This window comes from Stenella coeruleoalba, assembly GCF_951394435.1.
Source record: "Stenella coeruleoalba genome assembly, chromosome: 10".
NCBI lineage: Eukaryota > Metazoa > Chordata > Mammalia > Artiodactyla > Delphinidae > Stenella > Stenella coeruleoalba.
Genome location: NC_137156.1, coordinates 86,978,703 through 87,001,507, shown reverse-complemented (window position 1 = coordinate 87,001,507; position 22,805 = coordinate 86,978,703). Strand labels below are relative to the sequence as shown.

Genomic DNA, 22,805 nt, shown 5'->3' with positions numbered 1-22,805 from the left:
GCTAACAGGACAGGGGAGACAAGGAAAATAAACGAACCAGGGATGAGGTCAGAGATGGTATCACGGGGAGAGAAGAGGGTAGGAGGCACAGGCTAGGGCTGGGGGTGAGCCAGAATTAAAGCTGAGTTCTGAGTAGCCAGCGAGGCATCTTCCTGGGTCCATAGCCTAAACTTCTACGAATAGTGCAGATTGCTGTGTCCTGGAAACCAAAAGGCCAAGAGGCTCAAACAGCCGCGTCCCACAGCCCTGCCCCGTGTGGACACTCACAGGGCTGTTGTCTGGCACCCGCCTTCGTTTGTGCTGATCTCCCCCTGGGGTTCCAGCTTCGCCTCTGATTGGCCATGCCCTCCCCCCTTTGGCGTCTCTCCTTGCCGCCTCATTCCCATCCCCACCATCCGTCACACCACGCTCACCAGCCTGTCCCAGGAGTGACTGGCCTCAGTCTTTCATCCCCTGAATCACTGCGTAAAGACCTAGTCGCCGCAGAGTGTGTATCCTCTTGGCTCTCACCGTCCCGGGTACGCGGCTGCCTTCCTACTGCAAGCGCCTGGGACTCTGCCAGGGAGCTTTGTTTGGCCGGCGGCATGCTTGGGGGTGAGAGGTAGGCAGGTTAGAATGCGGGGGGGTCAACCCCTCCCAGGAGCAGCCCTGGACCAGTGCCAGAGAGGAGCTGGCGGGCAGATGCCCCAGCTTCCTTAGGTGGATAACTCTGATGTCTGTCCTGTGCTGTCTCTCAAGGTGTGCTCCTGGGGGCAGTAAACTGAGTCAGACTGGTACATCCCTAGTTCAGGCCACTGTCATTTCTCACCTGGATTCCTTCTGGCTGCCTTCATCCACTCTATAGCTGAAGGAGATTTCTAAGGTGCAGACGTAATGATTTCCCTCCTCTGCTCCCCAGCGCTCCTGGGCACGGTTCAAACCCCTTATGTGGATGACAGCCCCTGCCTGTCCCCATCTTCACTCTGGGCCTTGAACTGTGCTGTTCGCATCTCCTGGAATCTTCTCCTCCTTTTCCTCTTCCGGTACCTGGGCCCAGCGCATGGTGATTCATGGCTTTAGGTCTCAGCTCCCCTAGAAAGCCTTCCAGCCCCCAGGCAGAGTTGTAGGCATAGCACCTTGCTCTTGCCGTCCTCACCCTGGGGTTAGCTGTGCTGCCTGCCCTTCCCTCCAGAGAGCCACGTTCGCCGCTGTGATTGTGCATGAGAAACAACTGGGGGGCCTTAGGATGCAGACCTGCCCACCCCCAACTCCGCAGCCAGTTAAAGCAGAATCTCTGGAGCTGGAACCCAGCATCAGCGTTTTGTAAAAGCTCACCAGGTGCTTCTGACATGCCGGCCGGCTGGGTGGAAGACTGCATTTGGATGGCATGATCTCCATGAAGGCAGGGCCTGGGTCTTATTTCATCTCCACTCCCTGGCGCGTAGTAGGAGGCCCCTGGTAAACGTTGGCTGTGAATACGAACGGCAGCTGCAAACGGGCTGTCCTTAAGTGCCAGGCACTGTTCTAAGAGGCTGAAAGAATAAATGAGTGAATGAATGAATGAATAAATAAAAGGCCCCCCCACATGCATCTGGGAGCTGGAGGCTCCAAAGACATGTCTGTCACTAAGACGTCTAATTGTCTAGCGGGCAGCAAATAGCTTCTTGCCAGAGCAGAGATTTAGTCATCAGCCCTGGGGCACGACCGACCCCGGTGGTCACTGCTGAGTTGCCAGGTCGCCAGCAGGTCTCCTCGGGGAGCAGCCACAGAGCTGGGAACCTGGGGGAGTGACGAGGTGGGGCTGTGGAGTGGGAGAGAAGGGACCCCTCATTTCGAAGTGATTTTTGGCCGTCGGGGTCTTTCAAGTGCATTGTTTCTGGGGCTGTATCGGAGAGTTGGACGCAGCCCCAGCCGGTGGGATGAGAGTGGAGTAGCTAGGGCTTGGAGGGCTGGATGTGCCGCTCTGCGTCCCATGCAGCTGCGCTGGGGAGTACACCAGAGAGGATGAAAATCCTCTCCCAGCTTTGCCGGCAGAATGAAAATATATGGTTTAATAAAGACAGATGATTCCATTTCACACAAGTGGCTCATACCCACCTCTAAGTAGCTGCTGTTAAAAATTCAGGCTCTGGACCTGTTTTAAATGAAGCCTGAGGTCGAAAAAAAAAAAAGAAAAAGAAAAGAGAAGGAAAAAAGGCCTATTTGGGTTGGCAGGGAGGTCATGGAGCTTGGGTGAAGCCTGGTTCAGTCTGTCTGGAAGATGGAGTCAAAGCAAGGGCTTCGTGTTGCTTGATGCTTTTTTCCGCTGCACAAAGCAGGCTCTAAACGGCATTAGCTGTAATGAGGCGGCCCCCGCGCCGCCGGGTGGAGGGCCTGGTGGGGAAGTGATTACGGAGCAGGGTCCCTGCAGGACTGGCCGCAGTCCTGGGAGCCGGCTTCTCGGGCGCTGGAGTGCTTTGTGGGGCCCCCGCCTCCCTTTGTTCTGTCTCCAGGGCCAGAAGGAGCCCGAGGCAGAGCAGGGTGGCATTCTGAGCACCACCCGCACCCCCCCCCCCCAGCCCCAGCTGCCAGTTCCCTGGTTATCTGAATTGAAGAGGTCAGAGGTTAAGTGAGAGATCAGAGTTCTCGGGTCAGGGAAAGAGAAACAAATCCCCAGGGCCTTTGGCTGCGCTCTTGAAGCGTGTAGGCCGTGCCCTCTGGTACAGATAGGGGAATATTTTAAACATGACCCTGTCCTTTCCTGTTACCATGTAAATGGATTGATTTTTTTCTTTAATCGAGTTAGGGGAATTTCATGGAGGGGAAAAAAGGATTCGTTGGGCATTTGGATTTCGGTGGAGGCCCAGGAGTAGCAACTCCAGCGCTGGCCTCTGCTTCACAAGAGGATGCCGGCAAGGAGCACGTGCCTCGGTTTCCCTGTCTTCACACCTCAAGGCCTCGGAGGGGACGCAGCGACAAGGGATCTGAGATGCACAGGAGCTTATTCGGAAACGGGGACAAGAAACCTGTTCTTAGGAAGGAAGGAGGCACATTTCAGAGCTTGTTATTCTGTGGTTTTAACAAGCTTCTTGTCGTTAAGGCTCATCAATCAGGAAGCCGTCGTGGAACCTCCTCTGGGTTCTTAGCCTGTGCGAAGAGCAGTAAGGGTTACTGAAGGATAAGACGAGATGATGCCTCTCAGGGGCATTTTAGGTTGTTTCAGAGCCAGAAAGACTCTTGGTGCTGATAGTTCTGGTCCTGTGACCTCGGGCCAGCATCTCCAAACCTCAATTTCCTTATCTATAATATGGGAGCAATGGGTCCCATGCCCTTACCGCTTCAGGGCACCCCAGGGCCTGTGTTCCTTCATGCAGGGACTTTAGCTACTCATGACCATTTTATTTGCCCTCGAAGGGGCCAGAAGTGCCCAGGAATTAATGCCACCCCCCACTGCCCACACGGCTCTCAACCCATGTCTGATGGAATTGGTGAATAAATACCCCAACTCCCTCCCCGTTGGGTACGATGACTCTGAGGTGTGTGCATTCTGCACCGTTTCCCAGAAATTCCCCAGGGCATCCAGCTCCATTTTCCCACAGGGCTAACTTGCTCGCTCCCAGGCCTTTTACTGACTTCCTTCCCAAATGAACGACTTGTACTGGAGTCCCCACTCAGGGTCGGCTTCTGGTGGAGCTGAGACCGTGGGCGTTGAGAAGATGAGAAAAAGCGGGGTTTTCATGAGGTTATCGCAGTGACTGAGCAGTGCTAAGCGTACGGAGAACCTGGCACAGAATGAGCCCCCAGATAAGTGATCACCAGCATCAGGAAGACTCTTAACATTTATCTGAGAGAGATGGTGCTTTACAACAAGAAAGCGAGGCTGCGTTGTGACCGAGCGGTTTAGATGCTCAGAGGAGGGAGGGGCGGCCCCAAAGGCAGGGATGATCGGATACGGCCCCCAGGAAGAGAGTGGGATATGAACATGGTGGGGGGGGATTGATGGAAGCGGCCATATCCGTGGCCTTCAAAGAGCGCCTGGCTCCTGGGGGGTCCCCGGTATTTCTCTGTCAGTGTCTCTCAGACTCTCAGCAAACCTTGAGGCTCCGGCTTAGCACTGGACAGATTTTTGGCACATATTTGAATAATGTTCATGTTTCTTGTCAGAGTATAAGGCTCCAGAGGGGTGGACGGGCCATGTCCGCTCAGTACTGTGTCCCCGGCGCCTGGTACACAGCCTTGCGTCTTAGGTCTCTAGTAAGCGAGCCAGCAAAGAAGTGAATGAATGACGAATGAAGGGGTGAACATAGTCGGCTAACCCTAGCTAGTCTGGAAGAGGTTGGAGCAGACCAGGTTAAGGTCCTAGCAAAGGGACCAGTTTGGCAGGAGTAGAACAGGAAATATTACAGAAAAGCAGGCTCGGGGCAGATGGTGGAGGGCCTTGGGTGCTGACTTAGGAGACTGGGCTGTTATCCTGACTAAATGGGAGTTATCAAAGGTCTTCGAGCTACGAGGTGACACGGCAGAAACAGTTTTTTTAGGAAGACTCTTCTGCCACTTTCCTCGGCTGTTAAAAGGGAGTTTTCCTACACTTACACCATCGGGTTTCTGTGAACTTCAGTGGGATAGTACAGTGGCCATGCCTAGCACAGCGCCTACCGTGCAGTCTTAGGAAGCACCCTGTGAACGTTAGCTGCTCTTCCTGGCTCTTCTTGGTAGTGTTTTACTAAAAGGAGATTGTAAATAGAGAAGAGCAGAAGGCCGTAGCCTGAGGCCGTGGTTAAGGTGTCAGCCGTGACTGGGAAGGAGCAGCTGGAGGGAAGGTAGGTCTAGTGCATGCTGTCGTGTGCTGCCCGGATCCCCCTGTAGGGAAGGGACTGGTTCCCTGGCTGCCGGGAGCGCTGTTTAATGGCCTCTGGCTGAAGAACACAGCTTCACCCAAGCCTCCCCTCCTTCCAGGGGCAGCCCTCATCCCGTGGCCGCTCTGCGGGACCCTAAGGATCTGGCCCTTCTGCTCCGACTCAGAGCTCAGAATGGCTGTGCCAGTTCCGCAGCTCCCAGCGGGGCTGGCTGAGGACTTTGCTAAGACTGAGCCACAGCTCAGCTTCCGCCTCACCCTGCTACCTCCCTCCGCAGGTGAGGCAGAGAGCACCCCCAGTCATCTGCATCTCGGGGTCGGCTTTGTAGGGAAGTCAGCTTGCAGCCGTGGGAGAAGTGGGGAGGAGAATAGCGTTCTGCAGGCCCTAGAAAGAGAAAGATCCGGAAGGAGGAGGCGGGCAGCAAGACCCAGTGCTTCCATGAGAGCAGGAGCGTGAACCTGAGAAAGGCTATTGGATGTAGCAGCTAGGAAGCCAGCAAGGGACCCAGAGCCAGTCATTCCAGTGAATGGGAGAGGCTGAGAAATCAAGGATGGAGTGAAATAAAACTGCAGGCACAGAAGAACCTAGAAGGAAGCCCAGGAAAGAAGGTGGGCCATGAGAAGCTAGCCTCTTGCTTTGGCTCATTTTGTGTAACATCCAATCAAGGATTCCTATCAGAAAACCCTCTGGCCACAGGCTCGAGAGACATCAAATATCTTTTTAACTGTGAGATTTAAAAACAGCGATTTGGGGACTTCCCTGGTGGCGCAGTGGTTAAGAATCCGCCTGCCAATGCAGGGGACACGGGTTTGAGCCCTGGTCCGGGAAGATCCCACATGCCTGCGGAGCAACTCAGCCCATGCGTCACAACTACTGAGCCTGCGCTCTAAAGCCCGCGAGCCACAACTACTAAGCCCACGAGCCACAACTACTGAAGTCTGCATTCCTAGAGCCCGTGCTCCACAGCAAGAGAAGCCACTGCAATGAGAAGCCCGCGCACCGCAACAAAGAGTAGCCCCCACTCGCCGCAACTAAAGAAAGCCCGCGCGCAGCAACGAAGACCGCACGCAGCCAAAAATGAATGAATGAATGAATGAATGAATGAAAAGAGCGATTTGTTTTCTCGGGATTGAGAATGCCATCCTTAAGGACCTCATTTCCCCAGTAATGAAAAGGCTCTGTAATCCCGACTGTAGGCATTTCGTAAAATGAGAGTCTTGTGTCAGTCCAGCCATGGCTCTCCCACTCTCCCCCGTCCTCCATGAGCTCTTTAGTCTCCCACTTTGGAACCTGAGCCCTGCGCCTCTTCCCTTTTGGCCTCCCTTGACACTTGTTTATTAATTAAGTATTTATTGACACCAACAAAACTGCATCACGTCAAAGCAGCTCATTGGAATTCTTTCCCCCTCCTCTCCCACACCCACTCCCAGGCGGGGACAGAGAGAGCGGGGAGTAGATGCAGAGCCCATCAGCTCTCCCATCAGACTGCCCCCCCCCACTCTCTTGTGGACCACTGCTGGTTCCCGAATAACCGTTCTGTCCCCGACGTCCACCCACGTCTCTTCTTAAAGATGTTTATGTAAAGGACAGCCCTTCTGCAGACTTCTATCTGGGTTTAAAACAAACTCCAGATGCTCACACACTGCTGATGGGCATGTAAAATGGTACAACCACTTTAAAAAGCAGTTTGACAGCAGCTTAAAAAGTTAAACATAACCATATGATCCAGCCATTCCACTTCTATATACAGACATCCCTCTGAATCCACAGGAGGCTGGTTCTAGGACCCCCCTGAGGTTTACTAGAATCCATGGACGTTCAAGTCCCTTATATAAAATGGCATAGTATTTGCATGTAACCTACACACATCCTCCCGTATACTTTAAATCAGCTCTAGATTACTTATAATACCTAATACAATGTAAATGCTCTATAAGCAGTTGGAAATACAATGTAAATGCTATGTGAATAGTTGTAGTAAATTCAAGTTTTGCTTTTCAGTACTTTCTGGAATTCTTTTCCGAACATTTTCAATTTGCGGTTGGTTGAATCTGGGGATGTGGGACCCGTGGACACGGAGGGCCTACCGTATTCACCTACGAGACACAAAAGCCTGTGTCCGAACAAAGATCAGTGCACAGATGTTCATAGCAGCTTTATTTCTAACAGCCGCAGCCTGGAAACAATCCCAAACTCCATTCACTGGGGAATCCAGAAACAGAATGTGCTACATCCATACAATGGAATACGACCCATCAGTCAAAAGGAAGGAATTACTGACACTGGCAACAATAGAAAATTCCAGAATATGCCAACGAACCTACCGTGACAGAAAGCAGATCTGTGACTGCCTGAAGGGGACGTTGGGATGGGCTGAAAAGAAGAGAATAAAAGGGCACAAGGTAGCTTTTGGAGGGAATGGATATGTTCATTATCCTGATTGTGGTTTTAGTTCCATGGGTGGGTGAATGTATCAGAACTCATCAATGTGCAGTTTATTGTACGGCAGTTATACCTCAATAAAGCTGTTCAAAATTATTTTCCTGAACCGAGGTCCAGGAGGAGGAGGGCATCACGGTTTAGTGGAACACTAAAATCTCTCTTAGGAAAGCGCGTTGTTCCTGGGTTGACGCAAGCTGACACGTCACCCTCTTCTTCTTGGAGACCTGACCGGGAGGGGTAGCCTTGGAATCACCCCTGCCATTTTGGAACTGAGTGGATTTGCTTTCCGCTTGATACTTCTGTTCTGAAATAGCTAGGAAAGAATATTTAGCAAATACTAGGTTTGATGAACTGAATAAGCAGTGGAAATGTGGGTGAAAAGAGTGTCCATCCCTCTTGGTTAAATTCCTAGAGTTTGCTACGTGGTCAACCAAATTGGGCTTATTTGTGCCTATAAATCTTTTCTTAAATGTTTAGAAGAATTCATTTACTGCCTTTGCAATAAATGCACATTTACATTGCTTTAAACGCATGCATGGCATTCGTTGTATTGACAAACCATGATTTATCTAGCATGGTTCATTAACCTTCCTGTCAGATATTTACGTTATTTCCAGCGTTTTACTGTTACACATCAGAGCAGACAATTTGGTCAAGACCAGTTTGGCCAGAAGCAAATTGATTAAGTTGTCGGTGTGGTGAGGATGTTGAATTCATTGAAAATGAAGATGTTTGGTTCTTAGGTTTATAAAAAGAGGAGATTTTTGTGTGCGAACGGGAAATGTTCCTCGGAATGACTTTGCAACTTGTTATGTATCTTTCACCAATATCATCTATTTTTTTTTAATGTAAGATTTTTGTTTTTTACTTTTCTACTTTTAAATGTCTTCATATTTGCCATCAATGACACTCTGTTTGGGATTGCATTAAGAAGGAAACACCCTATGCGACCATCACCTAAAAAGATGGAAATGACCTAAGTGTTAGTCATTTCCTGCCTTGTACAGAACACTCAAAATTTATGATGTGTGCACCAGTGATTGAAAAATTAATCTTGGTTCAGTTTGCTAAATAAAAACTTTCAAGGGGGCTTCCCTGGTGGCGTAGTGGTTAAGAATCCGCCTGCCAATGCAGGGGACACGGGTTCAAGCGCTGATCCGGGAAGACTCCACATGCCACGGAGCAACTCAGCCCCGTGCACCACAACTGCTGAGCCTGCGCTCTAGAGCCTGTGCTCTGCAACAAGAGAAGCCACCGCAGTGAGAAGCCCGCGCACTGCAACAAAGAGTAGCCCTTGCTCGCCGCAACTAGAGAAAGCCCGCGTGCGGCAACGAAGACCCAACGTGGCCAAAAATAAATAAAATAAATAAATAAAGTAATTATTAAAAAAAAAAAAAAACTCGGCAGCCCCCACAAATCACATGAACCAATTTCTTTAAAATCTCTCTCTCTCTCTCTCTCTCCAGAGACATATCTATCTCGGCAGTGAGAGTGCGGAGTCCTAACCACTGGACCGCCAGGGAATTCCCAGTAAGTATCCATTTTATGCTTCTGCTGCCACCCAACCAACTCCCTTTTGATAGACATAAAACTTATTTTCTGCTTCTTATTACTAGCAGCCCCAAAGCATGCTTGATTGACTGAAAAGGAATTTGAAATTTAAAAACCAGAAAAAAATCCCCCAAATTTCTAAAAAATACTTAAATATTTTGTGTCTAAAGATACAAAAAGGTCATAAAGCTACCCCACCATGGATCACAATTACCCATACCCATGACTGATAATAGTTTTTTCAACCACATTCTCATAGAGACCAAAGTTCCATTGCAACCAATGGCTTTTCAACCAAATCAAATGAAGTCACTGTCAACAAAGCTATGATAGGACATTCCTGTAATTAAATTTTTGCACACATCCTGAAAATATATCCTTCAGCTAAATACTCACGAGTGGAATTGCTGAGTCAAGCAATACGCACTTTCAAAGCTTCATCTCTGTAATTCTCCCCTTGGGATTTATTCCAAATTATGTGTTTACAAGACAGAGTTTTTGATTACTTCTTATATGCCAGTGTCTATTAGGCCTGGGATGCGGAGACACGTGAGCTACATCCTTGGCTTCAAGGGGCTCCAGGGTGAGGCTCACTTGCCTTTGTGCCTATCACAGTGACCCTACAGGAAACACTGGACAAATACCTGTTAAATGGACAAATGGATGGATGAATGTGTGTCAGTAGCCTTTGCTATGTAGCAAAGCACCTTACTGGCTTAGAACGACAAACTCGGTACTCATAATTCTGTGGATCAGTTGGGTGGTTCTTCTTCTCTGGACCGGCTCGACTGGTATCTGTGGTCTGTTGGAGGCTCAGCTGGGGCTGCACGATGGCCTTGCTCAATTACCTGGCAGTACGCAGGCTGGTTGGTCCTGAAGGGACCTACCTGGGATGGTTCATCTCTGCTCCACGTGGCCTTTCCTCCTTCAGTCGGTGAGCCCAGGCTTGTTCCCATGGAAGACTCAGGGTTCCAAAGAGCAGCAGGGGAGGGCAAGCACCAGGGCACAAGCACTTTTCAAATCAAATCTCACAGCCAAGCCCAGAGTGAGTATAGAGGGGTGTGAATACAGGTTGTGGGTGTAGGAATGGGAATGTGACAGCACTGCCTTTCCAGAAAAGCAGTGCTTCTGATTCTAAGCTCTCCGTCTGTGTCCATTTACCTAAACGCCTGAGTTGGCAACTCGGTTCATAGTTTCTGAAATGATACTTTGGGGCTTGAACTTTTCCACTAACATGTGTTTAGTGCTGCCTTCAAAGAAATAACCCAGTGTGTCTGATTCTAGAGGCCTCAGCTGAGAAAACCGTTTCTGGGGAGACTGAATGCGGGCTTTGGATGCATGATCACCACCCTGTGTTCTGACATTTTTCTGAACAAGTGTAGAGAATGACAACTCGCTGTTGCTGGGGCCGCCGGTGACTTATTTGATCTCCTCTCACGAACACAGATAAAGTTCAGCCAGTACCTTGGTCCCCTACACACAGCCTCTTGCCTCTGCGGACATCATTTTTCCACTTGCTCAGCACTTGGAAGGTGATTTCAAGTGAAATTCCTTAGCGTCAGTTAAGCACTGGCCTCGGGATGGCAACGTGAGAGACCGTTTGGGGAGCAAAGGGGTGCCTCTCGTTAAAAAAAAGAAAAAACCTTGGGCAGATTTTCAAAGAACAGTTGCCAGAACGATCCCTTCCCAACCACTTCTCGCCAGGAAGTCGCTGCCCTCTCTTAAACACATGTGACGTGTTGGGAACAGGAGGAGAGAGTTGGTGGAAATCTCTCGCATTCTTTACTGGAGAGGGCACAGAGGTTAATTTAGGAAATAGCTCTCTAATGGAAGCCAGATTGGGGGAAAGTGAGGAAACAAATTTAAAACTCGTGCTTCCAGTGTGTGTGAGAGGGACACATCTCGATGGTGCGGTCCCCGTGACACGGGGCTGTGTGGGTCAGTTAGGCGAACAGGATGATCTTAATAGCTGCAATTTATTCTTCCTTTTGGGGCTCAGGGTTCAGGAGTCTCTCTGACGAGCTGTTTATTGTCTGGATTGTGTGATTCTGAGAAAGTTTTTTGATGGCATCCTATGCAAAAGCATTCCCTGAAAATGCCAATTCAACCAGGTTTATCTCCTAATTCTTCCTTTTCCTGTGCCCCCCACCAACCCCGCAGTGCGCGCACACACACGGACACACACACACTCACACTCACACACAGACACCATATTTCTCTTTTGTCACCCCAGGAAGGGTGTAGAACAGCGCTTCTCAAATGATCTGGGGGTAAAAGACCAGTTTTTTAGATTTTGAATCCCCTACAGACCAATACTTGCATAAAATACCATAAAAATATGTTAATAGAAAAAATGCGTATATAAAACAGAGACATACAAAATATAAGGCCAGCATTTTTATTAATAGGTTGTGCAGACAAGAAAGTTCTCAGGTAAATTGTTTTAAAGGGTTCCAAACACTCTCAATTTCTACACTTAATTGGTAACCAGCTGGTCACCAGTGTAGGGCCCACACCCTGCCCAGCACTGGGGAAGAACTCCATTTCAGTGGTGGACCGAACAAAGGTCCATTCATTTACTCGCCTGTGTATCGTGCACGCATTGATGGAGGCTGCGTTCCCCCCAGGAGCTCTGTGGGACATGCCAGGAAAGCTAGGACACGGCTCTGCTGGGGCGCACGGTGGGCGTGGAGGCAGGTGTGCCCTGCTGGCGAGGCGGGGCCGTGATTGGGGAGCAGAGGTGCGTGGGAGGAGCAGCTCACCCCAGTGTCAAGGCTCAGGGATGCCCAGCCGGAGGAGTGGCCTCCAGGCAAGTCTAGAAAGAGGAGGAAATATTGCTTCATGAAAAGAAGGTCTGGGAGAGTGGAAGGGACTGGAAGAAGTCCTCTCCAGGCAGAGGGAAGGGCATGGGCGGACATCTCATGTGCTCCCGACAGAGCAGGCAGCAGGTTTGCCTGGGTGTCCAGGGGGAGGAAGGGGGAGATGAGGCTGGGAGGTGGAGCATCTTGGGCCCATCGAGGCTATGCTAGGGAGCGAGGGCTTCATGCGGAGGAGCACAGAGAGCGCTGGAGCCCGCCAGGAGCAGATGTGCATTGCAGGAGGCTCCCCAAGTCTGCTGTGCGGAGGGTGGGAGGGGGGCAAGGCTGAGGCCAAGGCCCAAGGCACAGCAAAGGGTCTGTGCTGACATCCGGCTGGAGGTGATGGGTCTTGGGCCAGCTTCATCAGGGATGGCCTGGAGAGGAGATGCGTGCACGGCCCGGACAGACAGATGCCGGGCCCATGGGAATAGAGACAGATCGTTTGCAAAGACAGAAAGGAGAAACTTTGAGGAGGGCTTTGAGCCCAGAACAAAGTTGGGCTGGGCTGCCCAGAGCTGGCCCCCGACTGCTGCCTTTCCCACCACCACCAGCCCGGCACCATTCAGAAACCAGCACGCAGTGGCTTTCCTCAGGCTTCTTGTTAAAAAGTGCTGGTTTGCCTCCTCATCCAAATTACAGGAAAGCAGTAAAATCTTGACCAGAAGAAAAGGATCCATTCCACACCATGCTGGGAAAAAAACAACTTAGAACAGTAGGGCTGCAATCCTCAAAGCTGTACCTCCAGGCTTCTTTTTTTTTTCCCCCTAAAACAGCTGCAACTCCCCAAATCCCAGGGTTTGATGTCTGTAGCTCGTGCCACACGCTTATCTCTGTCTTTGTGTTTGTCTCCTGACGGATGGATGGACACTGTTACGGAAGAGGGATGTGTTTGATGCTGAAATCACACAACGTTCTGCCAGCATCAGTTAAATGACGAATCTTGTACGGATAACTCATCTGGTGTTTAGAAGGGAATGGAACCAGGTTTGGTTGATGTCTCTACTTTCACGTGATCGGGGGCAACGTTTCGTCACTGGGCAGGAGTGGAGGCCGAGTGACATCTCTAAGTGGACCCTGGGTCCCCTTCTCCCCCTGGGGGGCATCAGGGTTCTCACAGGTGCCACACCACCGAGAAGAGCCGGGTACCAAGAACAGAGGCAGAGTGCACCCTTCTGCTGCAGCTGTTTCGGGAGCGAATTCAGTTCATAGAGGAACATTCTGCCGGGTCAGTTCACAGGCAGGGTTAGTGCTCTGGGCACAGTAGGGTAGAGGGAGGGGAGGAGGGAGCCTTCTCTAACTGCATGCAAATGATGCAGCCATTCAGTGTCTCTGCAGCTGGATTTCAATGCCTCATCACCCATCTGCAGCAGTAGGAATTTGATTAGATTTTTTTCTTTAAAAAAAAAAAAATCCAGGCTTCCCTGGTGGCGCAGTGGTTGAGAGTCCGCCTGCCGATGCAGGGGACACAGGGTCGTACCTCGGTCCGGGAGGATCCCACATGCCGCGGAGCGGCTGGGCCCGTGAGCCATGGCCGCTGAGCCTGTGCGTCCGGAGCCTGTGCTCCGCAATGGGAGAGGCCACAACAGTGAGAGGCCCGCGTACTGCAAAAAAAAAAAAATCCATGAGCTGTCGGAGGACCTACAGTTCTTGTTTGATCTGTGTATCCCCATGTCAGGAATTATGACCAGCACAAGGTATGTGCTTAGTGAAAGCTGGAGATTCGCTGAGTGGATGATTGGAATTCTCCCAACTCTTGTCAGTTTCTGAATCCTGGCTTTTATTTGTCTCCCCCACTTGTTTTCATTCCCCTGTGGGCGCAGGGATTGTGTCTGTCTTAATGCTTCCAAATAATTCCCCAGCACCTAGCACGGAGCCTGGCCCTGGTGGACAGTAGGTAGAAATTGGTTGGATGAGTGAATGGATGGGTGATGGGGGAGGGGAAGCCAGGCTCACCATGGCCAGTACCGAACCCACTGCCAAGCCCTGGTGCGGTGGGGGCGGTTTCCTCTGGCTGCCCCTGCCTCCCCAGCCTGTGCTGCCCTGGTGTAGAAATCCCCCGCCTCTCTTCTGGGATGTTCTACACAACTCCAGAGTTCCGCGGTGGGATGAAGCTCCCTTTGCTGTGGGAGGCGGCTGGCTAGGAAAGGTTCTCTGTTGACACCCTCCCTTCATCTTACTTCCCCACCGGTGTTCCCCAGGAGCAGCCCCCTAAATAAAGGACTTGCACTTGAACCTTTATCTCAGGGTCTGCTTCTGGGGAAACCCAAATAAGACACATGGACAACGTCTTGCCTCCCCGGGATGACAACCTCAGTGGTAGAGATAGTGTACTTCCCCTCCCAACGTTTTATTTAGAAGAATTTCAAACCAAAGGAAAATTGGAAGAATATATACCCTTTCTACTAGTTTCATCAATCGATAACATGTTGCCACAATTGCTTTCTCTCTTCTTCTCCCTCTTTCTCAATACGTATATTCTTATTTTTATCTACGTGTACATGTTATATATTATATAATTATACTTTTATTATATTTTATAATATACTCAGGAAAAATACTTACATATTTAGACCCTTCAGTGGGAAACACTGATAAGACAAACATGCCTTTCTCTTACAAAATTGCTAATACATTTTATGTAAATATGTATGTATGTTTGTTCATATTTATTTATTTATTTTCTGAACCATCTGAAAGTAAATTGCAGACTTGATGCAATTTCACCTGTAAATCCGTCAGCACGTGTCTACCCAGAACGAGGGGCGTTCTCCCACACAACCAGAAATTCCATGGTCACACCCAAGGAACTTAACCCTGATACAACAGTGCTATGTAATATACAGCCCACACTCAGATTTCCCCAGTTGTCCTAGTCACGTCCTTTATAGCTGTGGGACAGTGTCTCTGTACACCAGACCACTCACCCCTGCCCACAGCGCTCTGTGGAGACAGTGAAGAGCCATTAATTCAGGCCGAATGAACAGAACGGAAGAGACTCTCTAAGACCCAGAGGTGGAGAAGTTTCAGTTAAGTGCATCGGGATGAGCATTGCCACCAGAGTGTGGGGCATCGCAGGCCCCCGGATTTCCAGGTGAAATAGCTGATGGTGCACAGCTGCGTCGCCCTATGCCCGCACCCTCATCCTTCAAGCTCCTTTCCCTGACAGCCCTGCAACAGGACAGGGAGGGCGAGTCCTCCCTCTGGGCCCACCCTGTGTGCCGCTGTAGTCCAGTTCCTAATTTTTGATGGTCCAGAATTTTGCTTTAATTGGGAGGAAAAGAAGTGTAACCCAAAATCGAGGTCTGGGTAATCCAGTGACTCTCCGTGGCGTTCAGGACCAGCCGCATAGTTTGTGGGGCGCAGTACAAGAGGAACACGTAGGCGCATCTCAAACAGCGACAGCAGGGTGTGAAACCGAGCGCACGGCCCTTCTAAAGGCGGAGCGCTGCGTGGCCATGCGGAGCACACGCCCACGAAGGCACCTCTGTTGCCTTTTGGGTGTTGCCTGGATTCACGGACAGCTCTTTCGAGCTCGAAGGTTTACACCAAAAGCAGTGAATACTGACCAAAGGCTTGACCGTCTCATGGGATTCATCCCAAATGGCTTAATTCAGCGCCCAACTGGTGAGCCAGGATTACATCCTAGAGCGTCTACAGTTCTTGTAAACGCACCTGCAGTTATCACACACTTGCTCTGTCACCTTGTAGCACATGTCAGGTCTGAGAGGTGTTTCCCACCATAACCCTGCTTGTTTTCATACCTATCAGACAAACGCTCTCCTAGTTACTGTAACCTTCCATTAGCGCTGGTTTGATGTAAGACCGTTCCTCTTCCATGATCCTTAGGTCAAGCTGCATCCCGTTCCACGCCACGACGTGCCGCTCTTCACTCCAGGTCGCCTGGAACATTGCATAAGCAGCATCTGTAGTTTCAGGGGAACATGAGGTTCTCTGTCCCCCCTGATCCTTTTCTAGGGGTACAGTTCCCAAAAAAGGAGACTACAGAGTCTCTATTTGAACAGTAACGCACCACAGTCTTGTCAAAGAAAGGAGCGTTTCTCTCATTTAGCTGTTTTCCTCTGAGGACTCTGAAGGACATAACTGCTGCCGCTCTTTCGTTATGGAGCCAGGACCCTGGGAGGAGAACGAACAGCAAGGGGGAGCAAGGTGCGGGGACCTTGGCAGCACCGGGAGCAGAGGGCAGTGGGAGGTGGGGACCCAGGGAGAGCAGAGTGTTAAGAGGTTCCCAGAGCCCACTGTTCTGCACCAAAGGGTGACTTGCTGGGGAAAATAAATGGTTTACTCTTCCTCTGACTGTACATGTGCACATCTAAGTATGACTTCCTGTCTTGTTATAGCCTTTATGTAAATGCCCTCCCAGACTTAATGGACATAACCAGGAGGATAAAGCAAAGAACCTTGGTGGTAGCCACGATCAGAACCTGACAGCACACCTGTGAAGGGTTGGAGGCCGAGTACCTTCACGGAGGTGTGTGGTTAGAAAATAACTGTGAGTTCACATTGCAAGTCCCTGTCCTCCGCAGGGAGAGATCCAGAGCAGAGATTTCAACAAAAGTCAGGAAAAAGTAAACATGGCCAGTGGGAGAAACTCGGAAATTCTTGTCAACAGGAAACATTTCCTTTTTGGTCTGTCGGACCCAGAAGCAGTCAGAAGCAGTGAGTGGCGCCCTGATTTTTCTCTTCCTGCGATGTAATAAGAACAGCCCTTGTTCGGCGTAAAGAAATTAGTCCTTCTCCCTGCCTTAGCACCACTGTCTGGGGCAGCAGTCAGGACTGAGCTAGGGTTTTGCAGGATGTGTTGTGGCTGTTGCCTCTTACAGGGAGATTTTCAGTGTGTCGTCGTCCTTCTCCCTGACAGGAGGGACTTGTGTCTGGAGCAGAAGAGAAGGGCTTTGCAGAAGAAAGAGGCCTGGGGACAAACAGATGTTATCACTGGATCCCCAGGAAGACCTTACCAGGCCTGTAATTTCTTCCTTTGGAGCCTCTGTCTTACCAGTGTTGTTTTCTGGCCACTGGTGGATGTCTACTACATGTGGGAGTCATTTGTCTCTGAAAGCCAGGTCACCTTAGAAAGGTGGGTAATTAAGCCCAGAGGAACGAGAAAGCAGATGAGTTCACAGCTCACGGGTGAGTGAGAGCCAAGGTGACGACAGACAAGCTCAGAGAGCCACAGCAGAAAGAGAATTCCATCCCGTGGAGAGAGGCACACTGACCACCTGAACTCTGACACTGAGAAGCCATACAGCTCTCAGAAGACCCAGAGGGTACAAAGGACCAGGGTGTGAGCAGAGAGGACGTGGGTGGAAGCGTAGGAGGCCGGGATGTTACTAAAAGATCGCGTGTGCCCAGGCATTAGCTCAAGGATTCCCACATGCATCATCACCACGTTAAACAGAGTCAATGTGTTTCTCAAGCACAGAGTCCCCAGAAATGCTTAAAATAGCATCATTATTCACCAGAGTGTGACCTTCTGCTCACGTGACCTTAGGCCAGTCACATTACCTTTGTCTAAGATCTAGCTAAGGATCTGCTGAGCCCTCGTATTAGGTTCTTGCTTTACCGTAACCCATTTTCCTTGACTGAATAATAGAATTCCAAGGCCAGGGCTGGAAAGAAAGGAGGTTTGTTGAGGCTGCTGTCTTTACCTCTGCCACGTGAGGAAACAGAGGCCCAGGACTTGTTCTGCCTGGAATCGCACGGCTCAGGGCTCGCAGAGCCGGGTGAGTGCCGAGTTTCTGAATTCCTTGTCCGAAAACTCTCCACCACGATAAAAACAAGAGCTTCTGTGCTTTGGCACCTCCTCGGATGCCGGACACCAGACTCGAGGTTTATCCAGAGGAGCATCCCATTTATTCTGCGAAACAGCCTTCCATTTCAGAGGTCAGGAACTGAAGCTCTCAGAACTAACCAACGCCCAGGGCCACAGAGCCACAGGGGCAAGCGGGCAGAAGCCGGCTGGGGTGTGTTTTGCTGACCACACCGTTACCAGAGGCCTCCTCCTTCCACTCCACACCCCCCAGAAAAGCTCCCTGCGGGAGAGGCAGGTATGTGTGTGGGCGCTTCTGGTATCGAATGTCCTATTTCTTGATCTGGGTGGTAGTTACAGGGGTATTTATTTTGTTACTGCTCTTTAAATGGTAAAATGTATTTTCACACACACGTACACACACGTGCACTATATACATCAAACGTTGCACACCCATACCTTGAAAACAAATAGAAAAGAATAGAAGGGGAATCTCGTGGTGGTTGAAGACTGTCCTGGGGTGGTCTTAAGGCAAGGTGCAGGGGGCTAGGGCTTGACATAAATGCAGAGTAAAAACGATCGAGGGTTCAGCTTAGGAGCCGTGCCCCGTGATTAACATCTTGACTGAGGACCAGGTAACTAGTGCGTGGCAGGGCCTGAGGGGGCAGGGCGGGCGGGACGTGACATTTACTAGTGTTTCAAGAACCGGCCCATGGGGAATACCATTAGTCTTTTGCTTTGCTAGTCCCAGGGTAGCACAGGTGGGTTAACTTCTCTTTCACTGGTTTCTCAAAACGTCAGGAGAAAGTATCTGTGAGTGTATTAACAGCAGGGTCATGGATGAGCATGGAAATTCAGAAACCCCCCAAGAGTCCATCCATGGGGGCAGTTTACTAACGTACGTTGTCTCCGTAAGGGGGGTGGCCACTACACGCCGCTGAAAAACCGGGACATGGTGATCATAGCAAAGACACAAGCTCCAGCTCTGGTCCTGCGCTGAGGGTGTTCTCTGTGCTGGGTACAGGCGTCCATTCTGGTAATTCGTGCTCGCAGCACATTCCCATTCTACCGATGAGGAATTGGGGGTTTAGAGAGGTGGGGTAGTTGGGTCAGCATCCCGCAGCTGTGACGTGGATAGACGCTCATGACATCTTAAGTTTAAAAAGCAGTTTAATGCAGGCTGTGCAGTATAATTTCACTTCTACACACAAGGTCCAGTAATGGGCGATTGGTGATAGAAATTACTTCACGTGTGAGCCCAGCTGATGGACAGGTCTGCGGACATTGCAAATAATACAGTAGATTTTTTTTTTTTTGCAGTATGCGGGCCTCTCACTGCTGTGGCCTCTCCCGTTGCGGAGCACAGGCTCCGGACATGCAGGCTCAGTGGCCATGGCTCACGGGCCCAGCCTCTCCGCGGCATGTGGGATCCTCCCGGACCAGGGCACGAACCCGTGTCCCCTGCATTGGCAGGCGGACTCTCAACCACTGCGCCACCAGGGAAGCCCTACAGTAGATTTTTAATAGTTGACCTAGAACGTGTTCATAGCAGAGTATATTGTAAAAAAAGAAAAAGATAAGACTGTATTTGCAATATGATTCCATTTTGTAAATGTGTGTATGTGATCAGTGATCAGCGCCACGACAAAGAATTATCCTACCCAAAGTGTCAGTAGTTTAATAGATACAGTTGACCCTTGAACGACACATGTTTGAACTTCAAAAAGCCCGCTTACACCAGGGTTCATCTATACATGGATTTTTTCAATAAATATAGTATCTGTATTTTCATTTTAGAAATGTTTAAATGAACTAAATGTGGGGAGAAGTTTGTGTTTGATTAGAGATCACTACGTGTGGAATCAAAAGAACTAGGGTTTGAGTCCTGATTCCATCCAAACTGTTTCAGCTTCCTGCCCTTGGGTGAGTCATTTATAAAGTTCCTTTGTTTTTGAGGCAGAGACAGCAGTACGAGGATTTTCAACTGCACAGGAAAGGAGGTCAGTGTCCCTCACCTTGTGTTGTTCAAGGATCAACTGTATACACACACACATACACATACTTACAAATACATACATGCAGAGAGAGAAAAAGCATCGAGATGAAATATTTCAGGATGTTAACAGTCATTATCTTTGGGTATGGGTGAATTTTTTCCATATCTCTTTTTTCTAACTTTTTTTTAGAGCATGATTAAGTTATAAACTGTATAGTTATAACTGTCTTAGAAATAGTTCAGTTGGGGGACTTCCCTGGTGGTCCAGTGGTTAAAACTCAGAGCTTCCACTACAGGGGGCACGGGTTTGATCCCTGGTCAGGGAACTAAGATCCCACATGCTGTGCAGCCCAGACAAAATATTAAAGAAAAATTTTTAAGCAAAAGAAGAAAAAAGGGAAATAGTTCAGTCGATGATAAGCAGCAGAAGGGCAGAAGGTTTTGTGGGGGGAGGTCTTCCAGGGGTTCAAGCCATTGCCATGTCAAGTCGTTCTCTTGGGGAACGGTTTCCCTGGTTTTGAAGCTTGGGTAAAAACCCAGCACATGAAAACCACAAAAACCTGTGGGCAAATGTGTCCAAGGCCAGAGTGTGTGCCAAGAAGCCACGCCCACCTCGAGGGCGGTCAGATCCCGGAGCGCTGGAGGTGAACTTGCAGGAGGTTTTGCCACGGTGTTAAGGACGGGGTGTAACACCATCACCTGCTCGCTCCTAGCGCTGTGTGCTGGCTCTGTGCTCTTTGACCTTTTACGGACCAATAACATTGCAGACTCAGGCGGCAGTTTTGTAATCACCTGGGTCACGGCTCCTTATGGGGATAAAGAGAGACAGTAGTGTCCCAGCTTAAACCAGAAAGGCTCCAGCAGCTGCTTAGCAACTCCCCGGCCGGGCCGAGGAGCAGACATAAACCATCCCATAAGACGAGGGCAGGAGGGGCCCAGACAATGGCTGGAACTCACAGGGGCTCCGGGCAAGTTTCCTAACAGCACGGGTGAAGAAGCAGACAGCGCTAGACAAATGGCCACCTCCGGGCCCACCTCATAAACCCTGCTCCTCATGGAGGGGGAGCGTTGCCTCTGTGCTGGGTGTTCCAGCGATTGACTCAGACCACAGGTTCCCAGGGCTAAGTGCTGGTCAAGTGCCCGTGCTGCCCACCAAGGTCCCACCAGCCTCCCACCCATCATCCCCATTCAGCTGTACAACACATAATAGCTCTGCTCTGCTCTTTCTCCATGCACACTGGAGAAATCGCTTTCTTGCCAGGGTTTTCTGATCCAGGCAGATTCCTGGACCTGTGGCTTTGGATCGAGGATGGCAAAGAGGCTTCAAGTCTTGTGGCAACTCTGAGTGAGTGGAGCTAGCTGGCTGAAGCGCTGGGTTGGGAAGCTTCCCGGGACTCTGTCCAGGAGAGTGGGAAACAGGTTGTGATTGCATTGTCTGTCAGGGGTGTATACACAGGGAGTGTTGGGCCCAGGCGCTCCTCCGTTCCTCTTTAGCCTTTGACCTGCCTATCCACGTGGTTATTCCCAATTGTACTGGAATTTCTTTTTTCGTTTGTTTATTTTGGAGTGACATGAATAGTTTAATTCAAGGGCATATCCATCTGCTAGTTCCTATCATTAAGAACATTGGATTTTCCACTAAAAAGCTGTCTTCTTAGCTTTTTGTTTTGTTTTGTTTTTTAGGGTTTTTTTTGTTTCTTTTACTGAGAATGTTTAGAAAAAATAGCAGAAGGTTACTTTTCCTAGAAATGGAGCAACCTTCCTCTGCTAAAGGGAATTTCTTATTTTTTGAATGTTATTTTATTTGTGTTTTTATACAGCAGGTTCTTATTAGTCATCCATTTTATACACATCAGTGTATACATGTCAGTCCCAATCTTCCAATTCATCACACCACCACCACCACCCCCCACCGCTGCTCTCCCCCCTTGGTGTCCGTACGTTTGTTCTCTGCATCCGTGTCTCTATTTCTGCCCTGCAGACCAGTTCATCTGTACTATTTTTCTAGGTTCCATATATATGCATTAATATACGATATTTGTTTTTCTCTTTCTGACTTACTTCACTCTGTGTGACAGCCTCTGGGTCCATCCACGTCTCTACAAATGACCCAATTTCGTTGCTTTATATGGCTGAGTAATATTCCATTGTATATATGTGCCACATCATCTTTATCCATTCATCCGTCGATGGGCATTTAGGTTGCTTCCATGTCCTGGCTATTGTAAATAGTGCTGCAGTGAACATTGGGGTGCATGTGTCTTTTTGAATTACAGTTTTCTCTGGGTATATGCCCAGTAGTGGGATTGCTGGGTCATATGTTAGCGCTATTTTTAGTTTTTTAAGGAACCCCATACTGTTCTCCATAGTGGCTGTATCAATTTACATTCCCACTAACAGTGCAAGAGGGTTCCCTTTTCTCCACACCCTCTCCAGCATTTGTTGTTTGTAGATTGTCTGATGACGCCCATTCTAACTGGTGTGAGGTGATACCTCATTGTAGTTTTGATTTGCATTTCTCTAATAATTAGTGATGTTGAGTAGGTTTCATGTGCTTCTTGGCCATCTGTATGTCCTCTTTGGAGAAATGTCTATTTAGGTCTTCTGCCCATTTTTGGATTGTGTTGTTTGTTTTTTTAATATTGAGCTGCATGAGCTGTTTATATATTTTGTAGATTAATCCTTTGTCCATTGATTCATTTGCATGTATTTTTTCCCATTCTGAAGGTTGTCTTTTCCTCTTGTTTGTAGTTTCCTTTGCTTTGCAAAACCTTTAAAGTTTCATTAGGTCCCATTTGTTTATTTTTGTTTTTATTTCCATTACTCCAGGAGGTGGATCAAAAAAGATCTTGCTGTGATTTATTTTAAAGAGTGTTCTTCCTATGTTTTCCTCTAAGAGTTTTATAGTGTCAGGTCTTACATTTAGGTCTCTAATCCATTTTGAGTTTATTTTTGTGTATGGTGTTAGGGAGTGTTCTAATTTCATTCTTTTACATGTAGCTGTCCAGTTTTCCCAGCACCACTTATTGAAGAGACTGTCTTTTCTCCATTGTATATCCTTGCCTCCCTTGTCATAGATTAGTTGTCCATAGGTGCGTGGATTTGTCTCTGGGCTTTCTATCCTGTTCCATTGATCTATATTTCTGTTTATGTGCCAGTACCATATTGTTTTGATTACTGTAGCTTTGTAGTATAGTCTGAAGTCAGGGAGTCTCATTCCTCCAGCTCCGTTTTTTTCCCTCAAGACTGCTTTGGCTATTTGGGGTCTTTTGTGTCTCCATACAAATTTTAAGATTTTTTGTTCTAGTTCTGTAAAAAATGCCATTGGTGATTTGATAGGGATTGCATTGAATCTGTAGATTGCTTTGGGTAGTATA

The 22,805-nt window shown here is 49.1% G+C and overlaps 1 long non-coding RNA gene across 1 annotated transcript in view; it reads left to right on the top strand.

The window, feature by feature from the left end:
- Nucleotides 1–22,805, top strand: part of LOC307192867 — a 90,937-nt gene that overhangs the window by 41,012 nt on the left and 27,120 nt on the right. The window contains exon 2 of the long non-coding RNA XR_013830191.1: nucleotides 8,723–8,786. This is a non-coding gene — a long non-coding RNA (uncharacterized lncRNA). The remainder of the gene's footprint in view (nucleotides 1–8,722; nucleotides 8,787–22,805) is intronic.